Consider the following 15,560-nt stretch of genomic DNA (forward strand, 5'->3'; position numbering starts at 1 on the left):
TCTCACCACATAATTCCCTTAAGCATGTAATAGTCGTAAGCATATAATAGTTGACTTAAAATCTGGTGAATTCATATAGCGGCTATATATATAAATTAACCATTACTCAATTAAGCTTCTGCAATACCGATGTTTGATAACCTATGTGACATTATGTTGGCTTTGATTTCTTTGCTATCCGATATAAATGTATGATGCCAAATGGCAGCACGACGGAGCCAGCTCACAACCCTCCGTGGCCAGATGGCCCAACTTCACGTGCTGCCCATGTGACTGGTGGTGAGTTGACCTGCTCTGGGGTTTGGCGCCAGGCCTCCCGCCTAATCCAACGATGGAGATTGCTCTCCCTCATCGGACGGCCCAGCTCATTTTAGGGTTTGACATTGCACATATATGTTCATCGGATTCGTCAATGGGTTCATTTGCTCCCTTAGCAACAGCTGAGCTCTTCGACAGAACACTCTGCACTCTCCCTGGTTCATCTCCTCCTACCAGGCTCAGGTTCGATCCGCGTTTTCCTTACAGGTTACATTCACGGTTAGCTTTTCAGGTTGTTGATGTTCATGCGATCTTCTTATACCTGACTGTGTTCATGGTTTGTTTTACAGATTGGGTACCAGTCCGACGCTGACCCCAGCTTGCTTCCTCAGTGTGCCGGAGGGTTTGGCTGCCATGGCACTTAAAGGTATGCTTGTTTCACTTACGGAATCTTTGGTAATGTATTATTGCAAAGTTGAGGGGGTTTACAGCTGAGACAGGGCTTGTGTCTTGCCTAATGTCTCAGGTTCGATACAGGGTTCCAAACCCTTATGCGATTAATTTGGCGGCCTCATTATGGCGGTCTGCCCAGCTAGAGACCCTAGGGTCATGGCTTTCACGCCTCACTTATACCTTTATATATGTAAACAGCTAAGGTCTCAGACTCGTTTGTCATTGCCTGTTTGTGTGGAAGCTCTTTCGAGCTATTGACAGATTTGTAGGGATATGTATAAATTTATACACAGTTGTAATATTTAACACCTGCGGCTTACCGCTGTTGTCTCGGTTCGGGTTTCTTCATGGCTATTGTAATATGTTTCACAGTTTTCTTAACGAACTCTGTTTCAGGAATATATAGCTTTCAATGTCTGTTAATAAACCATCGATTCTTCGTTATTGGTGCATATAAATGTTTGATATTTGGATTCCTCGTTGTTACTCCTTTCTAATACTCGATGGTGTTTTCAGCTATGATATTTCCACTGCATAGGGTTACTCTGATTTAATTTCAGAGGGTTTCACTTGTATTTAATGTCTACAGTTCGGTTCATATTCTTTAAACGCATATGTTTAGCGACAAGGGTTAATCCTGCATTCGTGTTGTGAATGTAGGGTTTACTCCTTCCGCGCATAATCTTTGCCGTAATTTCAAATAGCAGGTTAAATGGCTATTATTCGACTGTATGCTTACTTGGTATTGTTAGTTCGATGCTATACTTAATTCCTGCACAGTACACTCAAATACTGTGGCTTGTTACCTATGAATGTAACCGTTTTCCAAGCCTGATGTTAGGGTTTGACGGGCTTTATTGTTTATAAAATTATACGACGCTTCTCCTTACCGCACTGTTTCCTTATTAATATTTCACTATACAGCTGTTGGTTGGAATGATAGTTTCTGGGTTGTTGGTTCTATATGATATTTCTTGTGCACTCGGCACTAGTTAATACTGTAACGTTCTTGTATAAACAGTTCATTTACATTACCTCGTTTTGGCGTACACAGCATTAATTTAAAGAACAGTTGCATGCAGTTAAATTTGTAACTATATCTTGACTTATGTATTGATACCGTTTACATGCAAACTCAGATTCTGTGTCAGTATCCTGTTTATAGCCAGCTCGGCTTTTCCCGGTTTCTCAGATCTTTACATTCTAGATCTATGCATTACTAAGGTTTTCAGTTTAGATTAATACCCTGATTTCCCTTACTGTCGTTTGGTACCGTTTCCTCATGCCATTTCCGCAGTTCTCAGTTGACTTCCTGCTGAGCACATTGTAACTGTGCGAGCTCAAGTGAGTATGTTTTACAGATGTGACCACAGTCACACCTTCCATCACAGTTTCTTGGAGAAGAAGAATTGTAGTTTTATCCTAGCTAACATATCACAATAACTTAAAGGAAATAATACAATTTCTGTATCTACTTGTACCCTTTAATACCTGTTCATTTCTTTAACCAAACTAGAGGAAGCGTACCTGGTTGTTCCTGCTACTGAAGTCCTTACTTTCAGAAGTCACCTGCAGTGTTTTTGCTCTTAACCTCCCAACCTTGAGATCCACTGCACTGGATTCTCCCCCCGAGCCGTCTTGCAGGCCTGCAGCCCTCAACAAGACTCATGCACCACTGTGCTGGGTTATCTGATCACAACCAGACTTAACCCACTTTTTCCACTTTGCTCTCTCTCTCTGGAATCTTTCCTCTGCCTGTTCATCAACAGCCCAGAGGTTTTCCTCCCAGGACTTTTCCTTGGGTGAGAGGCAGTTGTTTTTCAGTTCCATAACTGATTTATTTTCTATTAATAGAAAATCCTCCTTTTGTAGGCTGCCAGCATTTCATCAATACACATGTGCAAAATAGTCCATTATATTCACTTCCAAAAAAAATAACAATGTCTTTTAATAATAACAAGTTATCACTCATATTGTTTTTACCACAGTAATTATCTAGAATTACAAGTTACCGGGGTCATTACATCTTCCCCCCCTGGGATTGGACATCGTCCCGATGTTCATTCTCGTTAAATAAATTCGGGTAGGCCTTTCTGAAAGGTTCCTCGTCTTCCCACGTAGCCTCCTCAGGACCATAGTGCTGCCACAGCACCTTAATTTGGGTAATAACCCGTTTCCGCAGCCGCACTTCTCTCCGGTCGAGAATGCTCTGTGGTTCGACCAGGACCTCGCCTTCCGGTTCGACCTGCAGACAACCAGCACATAATCAATTTCCTATTGAATATAGCTGCATAATCGAAACAACCGGATCAATTCTTACCCGCACATCTTGCCATTGAATAACATGTTTAGGGTCATACACATATTTCTTTAGGACAGAAACATGGAACACATTGTGAATCTTAATATGACTGGGCAAAGCAAGTTGGTAGGCCACAGGCCCCACTCTAGCTAAAATCTGAAACGGTCCAAAGTATCGAGGAGCCAGCTTGGCGCACCCACTCCACTGCAGTGTGCTCCTTCTGGTTTGAATCCTTACAAACACATGGTCACCAACATTGTACTCTGTGAATCTTCTTTTCCTGTCTACGAAACTTTTCTGTCTGTCTTGTGCAGCCTTTAAATTTGCTTGCACTCTCTTCACCATATCTTCCATGTCTTTTAACATTTCCGGACCCAAACTCAGCTTATCCTCCAGTCCACTCCAACTTGAGGGTGTGCGGCACTTTCGCCCATACAGGACCTCAAAGGGACTTAGCTGGGTTGAAATATGATACCCATTATTGTAGGCAAATTCGACCAGATGCAAATACTCTTCCCATTGACTAGGCTTTAGCATTACATTCGCCCTCAACATGTCTTCCAATACCTGATTGACTCGCTCAGTTTGGCCATCGGTCTGTGGGTGATAAGCTGTGCTAAAATTCAACCGAGTGCCCAACTCGGCAAACAATGTTCTCCAAAAGGTGGAAGTGAATTTCACATCACGGTCTGATATGATTACCTTTGGCATTCCATGCAAACGGAACACATTTTGCATAAAGAGATGCGCAATTTGTACCGCCTTGTAAGTAGACTGCACCGGTATGAAGTGCACTGCTTTACTCAATTTATCAACCACGACCATAATAGAATCATTGCCCTTCTTTGTTCGTGGTAACCCGGTTACAAAATCCATGGAAATGGTTTCCCATTTCCATTCCGGAATAGGCAAAGGCTGCAACAGTCCCGCTGGGTGTTGATGTTCAGCCTTAATTTGCTGGCATTCCAAACACCTTGCCAAGTATTCCCCTATCTGCTTCTTCATTCCTGGCCAGTAATACTCTTTCTTGAGTGCCGTGACCATCTTTTGGTACCCTGGGTGGCCAGTGTAGTGGCTGATGTGGAACTCATCTAAAATCAACTTCTTAAGGTCATTTGAATCAGGTACATACATTTTTTTATTAAAATACAACAATCCAGCATTATCTAATGTGTACCCTTGCTGTAACTTTCCATTATCAGATTGCTGTACCTGCTGTTTTAAATGCTGATATTCAGAGTCGTCACTGGCTGCTGTTTTTATTTGTTCAACCAGCGAACTCCGCCACCTGCTGGCTGAAAGTTCACATAAGCAATGAACCTTTCGACTTAAGGCATCTGCCACCCGATTTTCTTTGCCCTTTAAATGCTTTATTTCAAAGTCAAACCCACTTAGAAAATCTGCCCAACGGCCTTGCCTCGCATTCAAGGTAGGTTGGCTGAAATAATGCGTCAAACTGTGATGATCTGTTAACAACAGAAATTTCTTCCCAAGAAGGTAATGTCGCCACATCTTTAGTGCGTGAATCACAGCAGTTAACTCTAAATCGTAAGCAGAGTATCTCTGCTCATGCTCTTTTAGTTTCCTTGATTCATATGCTATTACTTTTCCTTCCTGCATTAGTACTCCTCCCACGCCCTCCTTGCTTGCATCGGTGCACACCACATAATCCTTATTAGGATCAGCGATCCTCAGGATGGGTGCAGTGGTGAGGAGGTGCTTCAAGCGGTCAAAACTCTGTTGACACTCTGCTGTCCATCTGAATATCTTTCCTTTCTTTTGCAATGAGGTGATAGGATAGGCTATCCTAGAAAAGCCTTCCACAAACCTCCGGTAATAGCCAGCTAACCCCATAAAGGATCTGATATCAGCAACGTCTTTGGGTATAGGCCATTCCATAATAGATTTTATCTTCTCGGGGTCAACTGCAATTCCCTCTTTCGTAATCACGTGGCCCAAATACTGAATTTCCTCTTTGAAGAAATCGCATTTGCTAAACTTAGCATATAACTGATGCTCCCAAAGAGTTTGTAACACCAATCTAAGGTGCTCCTCATGTTCCTGTTGGGAACGAGAATATATCAATATGTCATCAATGAATATCAGTACAAACTTGTCCAAAAATCTGTGAAACACGCTATTCATCATGCACATAAAAGTAGCAGGTGCATTGGTCAAACCAAAAGGTAGCACTACAAATTCGTAGTGCCCATAGCATGTCCGGAAAGCAGTTTTGGCAATGTCCTCATCCTTAATCCTGATTTGATGATAACCAGATCGCAGATCAATTTTGGAAAACACTTTTGCCCCTTTCACTTGATCAAAGAGTTCATCTATTCTGGGTAGAGGGTACTTGTTTTTGACCGTGAGCTTATTCAGCTGCCGGTAATCTATGCACATGCGAAGGGTCCCATCCTTCTTCTTCACGAACAATACTGGAGCTCCGCAGGGTGACACACTGGGTCGAATGTACTGTTTCTCCAACAGCTCTTGGAGCTGCATTTTCAATTCCGTTAACTCTGGTATGCTCATCCGGTACAGTGCCCGCGATACTGGTGCTGCCCCCGGTATTAACTCTATAGTGAAGTCTATGTCCCTTCTTGGAGGCAAACCCGGTACCTCTTCAGGAAAGACATCTGTAAATTCCTGTACCACTGGAATATCGTCTAATGCAGACATCTTATCTTTCTGATTCGCATAGCCAACTTGTATGGCATAGATCTGACATTTCTTTCTAATACATTTAGCTAACTGAGTTGCAGTGATAGGTCGAATCTGGACAGGATGTTTAATTCCCTGCAATTCCTGCTGCTGCCCCAAATCATCTTTGTAGTATATGGTCTTGGTTTTGCAATTCACCAACGACCAGTGCTTTTCCAGCCAATCCATACCAATAAGAATGTCATAGGAGCCTAACGGAAGTACATTCAGGTCTGCTGTTACGGGCTGTCCAGCTATACTGAAAGAACAGTTATTAACTTTAGCTAAAACCCGCCTTTTGGCTCCCGTAGCTAACTGGACCAACCATGGGTTTTTGAACTTTTCTGGTGGTAGCTTACAGTGTTCCACTACTTTTGGACTAACATAACTTAAAGTAGCTCCTGGATCAATAAGTACAGCTACAGAAAGGTTTGAAATCTTACCTTCGAATTCCACCATGGAAGGTTGGTATTCCGCCTGCCGGTCCTCTAATGCTGCATTGATCCTTGGTACGCTGCGCGCCACATCCCCAACAGTTGAAGCTTCATGGACTTGAGATATTTGATCAGTTCTTTTACGCTGTGGACAATTTCTAGCGTAGTGCGGTCCTTCACACACCCAGCACTGAACTGGAGGTCTGGTCCCCTCACCCTCCGATTTAGCAGGGGGTTCACTAATCCTGCTCTCGCTTGGCTTAGGCCGGAAGGTACCCTTGTTTGTGCTTCTGTTAAACTGCCCCTTTCCAGCTCCTTTACCACCATTTCCGCGGCTGCCTTTGTTGTTTCCAGCCATTCTGCTACCTTTTCTTTCATTCCATTTCCTGTTTGGAATTTCTCCCTTTTGTTTGTTCTGCTGGTAGCAAATTCTAGCCTTCCGAATTGCCTCATCCATAGTTCGGGGATTGTCAAACTCAATCCGTTCCCTTATATAAGCTGGTAGGCTACTCACGAACCTCTGCACCTTGGCCTTCTCCTCTTTTATGTATGGCACATAACGAAGCAGAGAAGTGAAGCGATTTATGAATTCGTCCATGGACTGCTGTCCTAGCCGTAAGTCATGGAATTCTCGCGCCTTCTCATCATAAAAGCGCTCAGTTAAATACCTCTCCTTAAAATATTTCTGAAATTTTTCCCAAGTTATGCTTTGCTCACTTACTCCCTTCACAATTTTAATCTCTTCCCACCACAAGGTGGCTTTGCCTTGCAACTGAAAAATAGCCAGCCGCGCCTTCAGATTTTGATCATATTCATAAAGTTGGAAATATTTATTAATATTAATCAACCAGGCTTCTGCTGCTTCTTCCTGCTCTCCATCGAAAAGTGGAGGTTTAATTTTTCGAAATTCTCCCTGTAATTCCATTTTCTGACGCTTGGGGGTTTGCTGCTCTTGCACATTATCAGAATGGTCTTCCTGTTCTTCTGAAAGCTCAGGTGCGTAATTCCGCTCCTCAGTGCCCCTTTGCTGTTCTGCACTAGGGCTGGCTAAGGGTGGATTTTGTTTATCTGACAAGCTTTTCAGTATTCTTTCTTGTTCCATTGTTAATCGCGCATTGTCCTCTCGTAGACGCGCCATCTCACCTTTCAGCTCCTGAACAGTTTGCAGTATTGCCTGATTGGTACTGCGTGTCTCAACACCAAGCTGTACCCACAGCCCTGCATTTTCTTGAGGGATGCCGCCAGCTCCCGGCATTTCCTCCATCTTACTATTAACTGTTCGCAGGTAGCTGTCTCTGTATGGTTCTCCTGGTGGTACACAAGAAAGGCAATTAGTTGCATTGTTACTATATATACATTTAAGATGATCTTTACTGTTCCAGAGGCCACAGTTTCGAAACCTCTGCTCTGATACAACATTGTCACGATCTCATTATGATTCAAGAAACAACAGTAATAATTTTTTTTTTTTTTTATATATATATGGTATGGTAATTTCCCATTACCCACACCCTAAACTACTATACTCCTAAACTTATGTGTAATCCGCCACAACTCTCACCACATAATTCCCTTAAGCATGTAATAGTCGTAAGCATATAATAATTGACTTAAAATCTGGTGAATTCATATAGCGGCTATATATATAAATTAACCATTACTCAATTAAGCTTCTGCAATACCGATGTTTGATAACCTATGTGACTCTGCTCTCTCTCTCTGGAATCTTTCCTCTGCCTGTTCATCAACAGCCCAGAGGTTTTCCTCCCAGGAAGGCAGTTGTTTTTCAGTTCCATAACTGATTTATTTTCTTTTAATAGAAAATCCTCCTTTTGGAGGCTGCCAGCATTTCATCAATACACATGTGCAAAATAGTCCATTATATTCACTTCCAAAAAAAATAACAATGTCTTTTAATAATAACAAGTTATCACTCATATTGTTTTTACCACAGTAATTATCTAGAATTACAAGTTACCGGGGTCATTACAATTGGAAAACAAATTTCTCCTTCTCATGACTAATAGGTCCATTCACTTTAGTTATTCTTTAATCTATCCATTCAAAAATAAGAGGGCATTTCATTTTCAACTTTATTATATTTAACCATTCCATCTTTGTGGTTAAAATATGTAAAATAGTAAAGTTTAAATTAATATTGATAAAAATTGGAAGAACATTAAACATTACATTGGTAAATCATATAAAGATTTTTTTTAATAATGATTAATGAAGAACAAATTAAAATAAATTAAATTAATAATAAAAATAATAATAATATTACAATTAAAATAAAAATGTGAAAAAATATTTTTTTCTTTGTTAATTTTTTTAACAAAATTATGTAATTGAAGAGTAGTTTTTTAATAAAGATTTTATTGATAAAGGGTTAATTTGTTATGAAAACATCTTTTTTAAAAGAAAAATTTAATTTTTAAATATAACGTTAGGAAACATAAAACCCTAAAACATAAAAAAAATTAAAGAAAAATCCAAATTCTAATGCTAAGCCCAACTAATACAAAATAACAATAACAATTTAAAAACCTAGATTTTTATTTAAAATATGTCTATATTTTTATTTTTTCTGAAAATGAAGATTTACTTGCCTAGAAAAGACTACCTTTTCTCACTCAGATTCGCAATTAAAAGAAATGAAAATAACAAAATTTAGATTTGAGAACCAAGCCAAACTTTTCTCCCAAACAACGAAACAGAGTGAGAGTGACATTTATTATCTTATTTATATATTTAAATTTTATTTAATTAAATACTAAATTTCTGATAAAGGCAAGCCTCCGAAGTTTTTTCGTTCGATGTAAAAGAGGCTAATTGCAATCATAAGCAGTATGTGTTGGCGATCTCCAATAGCAGACTATGCAGCTTCTCCGGTGCAGAGAAGAATGGACTATGGTCTGTGTCGAGGCTGTAAACCTTCTTTGGTGGCGAATTGGCAATGAACTCTTCTTGCTCGGCAAGAGAGAGCGCGTTATCTTTAATAGTTTTGATATAAACTCTTGGAACAACCCCATACCGCTCATCTGTGGTCTCCAGGCTCAGGTTTATCCGTGCTCTGGTTGGACATGGTCGGAGCAACAGAGCAGCCAAAGTTGCATCCTGTCAACGTCGAATTATATTTAGTACCACTCCTTTCAACATAATAATAATATATGATGACGTTTTTTGAATTTTTTTTTTTTCCGGTAAAATGTTGTTAGTAGATTTAGCGAGTACTAGATTAATATAATTAACTAATTAAAAGTAAAAGAATATTGATATAACTAATTAAAAGTAAAAGAATATACTTATCAATATGGAGGTTACAGTAGAAAAAATGTTATTAGTATAACTAATTAAAAGCAAAAGAATATACTTATCAATATGGAGGTTACAGTGGAAAAAATGTTATTAGTAGACCCAGCTAGTACCAAATTATTATAATCAACCAATAAAGAAAAAATACACTTACCAATGTGGAGGTCGTACCGTAGAATAAATCCTTCACTTACCAATGTGGAGGTCGTACCGTAGAATAAATCCTTCTGAAACTTTTTAGGCACTAGTACAGATGTGGGAGGTTCTTCCCTGCCATTACCAAAGTTATATTCACGTTTCCTAGCAATATCTCTGTCCCGTTGCATCTGCAAATGCAAAGACAATTAACAGGATATTGTTTAAAGATTTCATATTTTTTCTTAGTATTGTAGGTCACTATTTTAGTTTGAAAAATCAAACACTTTAATTTTTTTTAAATGATATCATCTATTTAAATTAAATTAATATCATCCATTTAATACTATATATTTAAAAATAAACCAATTTTAAAACAAATTAACAAATATTTAAAAAAAAAACCTAAGATTTCTCTTACTCATAACTATATCTATATTTTTATTTCACAAAAAAACCATAAAATTTCTCTTACTCACAACTGTATCTATGGTTTTATTTCATTAATTATATGTTTGTAAAAGCTAAAATCCTTACAATTTCCTTTATTCGCTGCATGGATTCTCCACCCCGAAACATAAAAGCGCAGAGATACACTGCTACCGCAATGAGATGCGGGAAATCTTCAGATCCACTGGCTACGCTAATGCCTCCCAAGCTGTGTCCCACTAACACTATCTGTGTCTCCATAGAAATTATAAAGGTCCGTCAGACAGAAAAAGTTTGAAAATTGTAAAATTCAGTAAAAATTTATTGAAATCACAAATCTGATAAATAACCGCACAATAAAAATGCCTTAACAAATTTCATCACAATATCTTCCACCTGATTCTAACACCAAAAACTCAAAAAAAAAATCACTAAAAATATTTTTTTTAATCCCTATTTAAATATGCACAAACTCGATAATATTCAAGGGGGAGGATGAGGAAGCCCCGAGTGAGGATGGGTGAGCTAGGGTTTTGAAACTTAGGGTTTGCAGAGACAGAGGTGGAAGCGGAACATAGTCAGAGACAAGGCAGAAGGGTAAATACTCAGTTCGCATTCAAACCAACGAAGACATAACTCGAAGAGACGGGATAGCAAGCCAATCAGGACTGATAGAAGCAATGGAAGGAAAGCAGGGGAGGGGAGAGATCCCCTCCTATAAAAATATCACGGTAGGCGAATCAAGCGGGAGCGGAATACAGAAAAACTCAAAGGAGAATAGCAGAGATGTGCCAGTAATGGGGAATCGATGGCAAATAAAGCTTGGGGGCAGATGTCTACCGAGGGCACAGAAGAAACCAAGGTACGTAATACCCAACAACAAACTTGAAAAATACAGATGTTATATGAGGGACCATGCTTTGGTATGCAAGTTTATGGGTTATTGGCCATCAGAAAGGGACCTAGAAAAGTGGATACAACAAAGATGGAGGCCGAAAGGGCACATAGACCTAAAACTAGGAGCAAAGGGCTTCTTTACAGTGATATTTGCAAACTTGGAAGATAAAGAAAGAACCTTTGAAGAAGGGCCATATTTCATGAATAATGTTGGACTATTTATGAGACATTGGGAGGATAGATATAACCCGGACCACGAAAAGATGTTAGCAGCACCCATCTGGGTCAGACTATTTGGTCTACCAATGGAGTTTTGGGACCCCGATATCTTGGAAGGCATAGGTAATACAGTTGGGACTTTTGTCAAGGTAGCAGAGTCAACAAAAAGAGGTAAGTATACATCCTATGCAAGGATATGCGTCTATATGAATATAGCAGAGCCATTGCCAGAGTATATAGAGCTAGAATACCATGATGAAATATGGCAGCAACTAATAGACTATGAGCATATACCCTTCAGGTGTAGAAGGTGTCACGAATATGGACACCTTTTCAAACAATGCCTAATGAGTAAAGAAGAGGAAACACAAAGAAAATAGGAAGGAGAACAGAGGAGGACAGAGAGGACAGAGGAAGGGGAAACAGGATTCCAGGAAATCCAGAGGAAAAAAAGGTCAGGTAAGGAAGCAACAAGGATACAATGACTGGCAAACCAGTAATAATAAAAAACCAAAATAAATTTCAGGCTTTACAAGAAGAAGAGGAGGAAAATGGAGAAGAAGACAACGAGGAGGAACCAATGGAAATTATAAAAGAGACAAAAGAATCAGATCTAAACCAAAAGAATAAGATAGAAGGAGTAGCGGGGGAGAGCATGGAAATGACAACAGAACAAACCCAGATAGGGACAGATACCCAGAAGGATAGTGCGAATGAGGAGGAAAGAATCATGAGAAGATTGTTAGAGGACTGGAATAACCTTGATGAGAGATTCATACCGGAAGCCCAAAAACAATTATGTAAAGAAACATTTCAAAAATACAAGGAGAAAGCAGCACTTTAGAAAATCAAATAGATCAAACAGAAACGCAAGGAAACCAAAGCCTTGGAATGGATAGTACTGGCAAAGGAGGCAGGAAAAGAGGTAGACGGACATTAAATGAAAATATACAAGCGGTTGGAGAAATATTGGTCAATTCAGGCAGGGTTATACCTCTTTCAGAGGTATTTTAAAAACCATCCAAAAAGTTATAAAATGATCGTCACAAGTTGGAACATCAGGGGACTCAACAGCAAAGGAAATCAGAGGTATCTAAAGGAGAGGATAAAGAAAGATAAGCCTAGCATAATGATAATCCAAGAGACGAAGATTAGTTTCCAAGAATTAGAAGGAATAATTAAAAAACAAAAAATACAATATGAGGTAATGGGCCAAGATGCAAATGGAATAGCAGGGGGTATTGCAATCCTTTGGAACCCGGAGGAGGTATTGTTTGAAAACTGGGTAAGCTCTCCTAGAATCCTTACAGGCTTATTCAGAATGACAGGATCAGCAGAATGGATCCTCATCTCCGAAGTTTATGGACCACACATACTAAGAGATCATAAAAATTTCCTTAAGGACCTGCAAGCAACTAGAAGGATCCTCCCTGGAATACCGTGGATAGGAGGGGGCGACTTTAATATGATTAGAACGATAGAAGAAAGGAAAGGCGACATAAGAAGACGATAGCAAATTATGGAGGATTTTAACGAAATCATCACAGAGCAGCGACTAGTAGACATCCCAACAATCAACGGCACCCATACTTGGAATAACCGAAGGGGAGGAAGAAATCAAATAGCTTCTAGATTAGATCGATTCCTTATATCAGAATAGATAATGAACCGGGATGTATTTGTTGAAGCTAAAATTATGCCGGCGATGGGTTCGGACCATTGGCCGATCAGGCTGGAAATAGATATTAAGAAAAACTCCTGCAAAAAACCCTTCAGGTTTGAGGCCTTCTGGCTTAGGAACCCTCAGTTCCTATCTAAAGTAGAGGAATGGTGGACTCAAAGTACACAAAAAGGAAGAGGGAAGATGCATACTTTTCAGTTAAAACTCAAAGAACTCAAAGGGAAAATCAAAAAATTGAACAAGGATGAGTTTGGGAATATAATGGAGGAGAAACAGAAGCTAGAGAAAGAAATGGAAGAGATACAACAAAAAATAATTACAGAGGGCAGGAATGAGGAAAGCAGTAAAGAGGAAGGAATTATAATAAGCCAACTAGAAGAGTGAAGGAAACAGGAGGAGATTTTATGGAGACAAAAATCCAGGATTAACTGGCTGCAAGAAGGAGAAAAAAACACCAAGTTTTTCCACCAAGCTATGATTCAGCATAGGCAAAGGAACATGATCTTTTCCATTAAAAACAAAGAAGGAGAAAGGATAATCGATCAAGAAATAATTGAGCAAGTATTGGTGGGATAACATAAAGACATCCTAACAGAACCGCAAGTAGATAGAGAAGCAGGTACAAACCTCATTTGCAAAGAGATTCCTAGAGTAATTACAGAAGAATAGAATAAGGCATTGATGAGGGTAGTCACATTAGAGGAGGTGGAGGAAATTGTGAAGGGTATGAAAAAAAAAAAAGCACCTGGACCAGATGGTTACACCGTGGAGTTTTATCAAGCAGGATGGTATTTTCTCGGATAGGAGATCTCGGAGGCAGTAGAGGAATCCCGCATGAAGCAAAAGGTATGGCCAGGCCTGAATTCGACTTTCCTTACTTTGATTCCTAAAAATGCTAATTCTGAAACAACCCAGGGTTTTAGACCCATTGCCTTGTGTAATGTAATATACAAAATAATTGCCACCCTGATAGCAAAGAGATTAAAACCTATTCTCCCTAGTATAATTTCACATGAGCAAACAGGATTTGTGGAGGGAAGGAAAATTCTCGATGGACTAGTAGTGACTCAGGAAACAATCCATTCTCTAAAACAGAAGAAACAGAAAGGAATGATGATAAATCTTGCTCTGTCAAAAGCCTACGATCGCTTAAATTGGAAATATCTCAGGGCAATCCTTAGGGCCTTTGAATTTAGTAGTAGATGGATAGAATGGTTATATAGTATGATATCAACGCCTATCTTCTCAGTCCTGCTAAATGGGGTTATATCGTCAACTTTCAGTGCAACTAGAGGAATAAGACAGGGGGACCCTATATCTCCCTTTTTGTTCATAATGGCGGCGGAGGGGTTGGGAAGATATTTCAAAAAAGAGTTGAGGGAAAGGAAAATTAAAGGCTTAAGACTATGGGGTAACAATCTGCCCATTACACATGAGCAGTTTGTAGACGATGTCATGCTCTTCTGTGAAGTCTCAATAAAGGAGGTAAGGGGCGTGAAAACAATTCTGGATCTGTTTATGGAGGCATCTGGTATGGAGATAAATAAAGAGAAATCATGTACCTTCATCTTTAACACTCCAGACACTATTAAGGCCCATCTAACTAGAACGTTAGGGTTCAGACTTGGAGAACTTCCAACAAAGTACCTGGGGAATCAGCTAGACACAAACCCCACAAGAATGGCAAACTGGCTACAAATTATAGAGAAAATCAAGAATAGGCTTGCAAATTGGTCGTTTAGATCGCTGAACATAGCAGGCAGACTCGTGTTATTGAAATCAGTCTTACAAGCGATACCTATTTACCCTCTATCTATAATGGCTGCCCCCAAAGGGGCATGCATGAGAATGAAAGAAATCTTTAGCAAATTTATATGGGGAGGGCCAAAGCAGCAGAGGAAATGGGCACTGGTTTCGTGGAAAAGCTTGACTAAAAGAAAAGAAGAAGGGGGTCTAGGCCTTAGAGATCCAGAAATGTTGAACAAAGTGCTAGGAGCAAAATTGTGGTGGAGGTGGATGAGAGGAGGAAATGACTTATGGAAGAGAATATGGACCCAGAAATATAACATGCCCACAACAACGGCAGGCATCCTTAGAGCTGAAGAAACACCCAAAGGCTCCGCAATCTGGGATTTAGCAAGCCAGAGTAGACATATAGTAAACAATTATGCCTTCTGGGAAATAAGAGGAGGAGGTAATGCTAGATTTTGGGATGAGGAGTGGCAACAAAGAAACAGACTGGCCAGCATACAAGCCTTGCAAAGTATTCAGCAAAAAGCGATAGGGGAAGGACGAGAATATGTGAGAGACTACTGGAAAGAAGGGGAGCTAAATGGGATATGGAGAACCTGGAGAAGGCCAGAAGAATGGGATGAAAACATAAACCAAGAGCAGCAAGGAATATATATAAAAGAATTAGAATCAAGGAAAATTAAAGCCAGACCAGGATTGGATATTCTCAGATGGGGAAAATCTGCTAAAGGGACCTTCACAGTCAAGTAAGCATATTATTTGACAAATCAGCAGGAGAGTGAGGAAGAGAACGCAGAATGGAAAGTTATTTGGAATAGTAAATGGTGGCCGAAGATAACCATATTTGCGTGGCTAGTTGGAAGAGAAAGAATCCTAACATGGGATAAGATCCAGAAGAAAGGATTTTTTGGACCCTCAAAATGTAGCCTCTGCAAAACGGGGACCGAAACCCAGGAAAACATTCTGAATTCCTGTCCATTCGCCT

At 39.7% G+C, this 15,560-nt stretch overlaps 1 long non-coding RNA gene and 1 pseudogene across 1 annotated transcript; one reads left to right on the forward strand and one right to left on the reverse strand.

Moving 5' to 3' along the window:
* Positions 1-387: 387 nt before the first annotated feature.
* LOC149263706 (uncharacterized) lies at positions 388-987 on the forward strand. Its single transcript, XR_016249714.1, has 3 exons — positions 388-501; positions 609-685; positions 785-987. It is a non-coding gene; the product is annotated as an uncharacterized LOC149263706 (long non-coding RNA).
* A 7,953-nt stretch (positions 988-8,940) lies between these two features.
* The window catches only part of LOC149263707 (putative methylesterase 11, chloroplastic), a 69,115-nt pseudogene continuing 62,495 nt past the window's right edge, over positions 8,941-15,560 (reverse strand).

The sequence above is a fragment of the Pinus tabuliformis genome, chromosome 6, assembly GCF_031772625.1.
Source record: "Pinus tabuliformis cultivar Carrire ecotype Pingquan chromosome 6, CPIR1, whole genome shotgun sequence".
Taxonomy (NCBI): Eukaryota; Viridiplantae; Streptophyta; class Pinopsida; order Pinales; family Pinaceae; genus Pinus; species Pinus tabuliformis.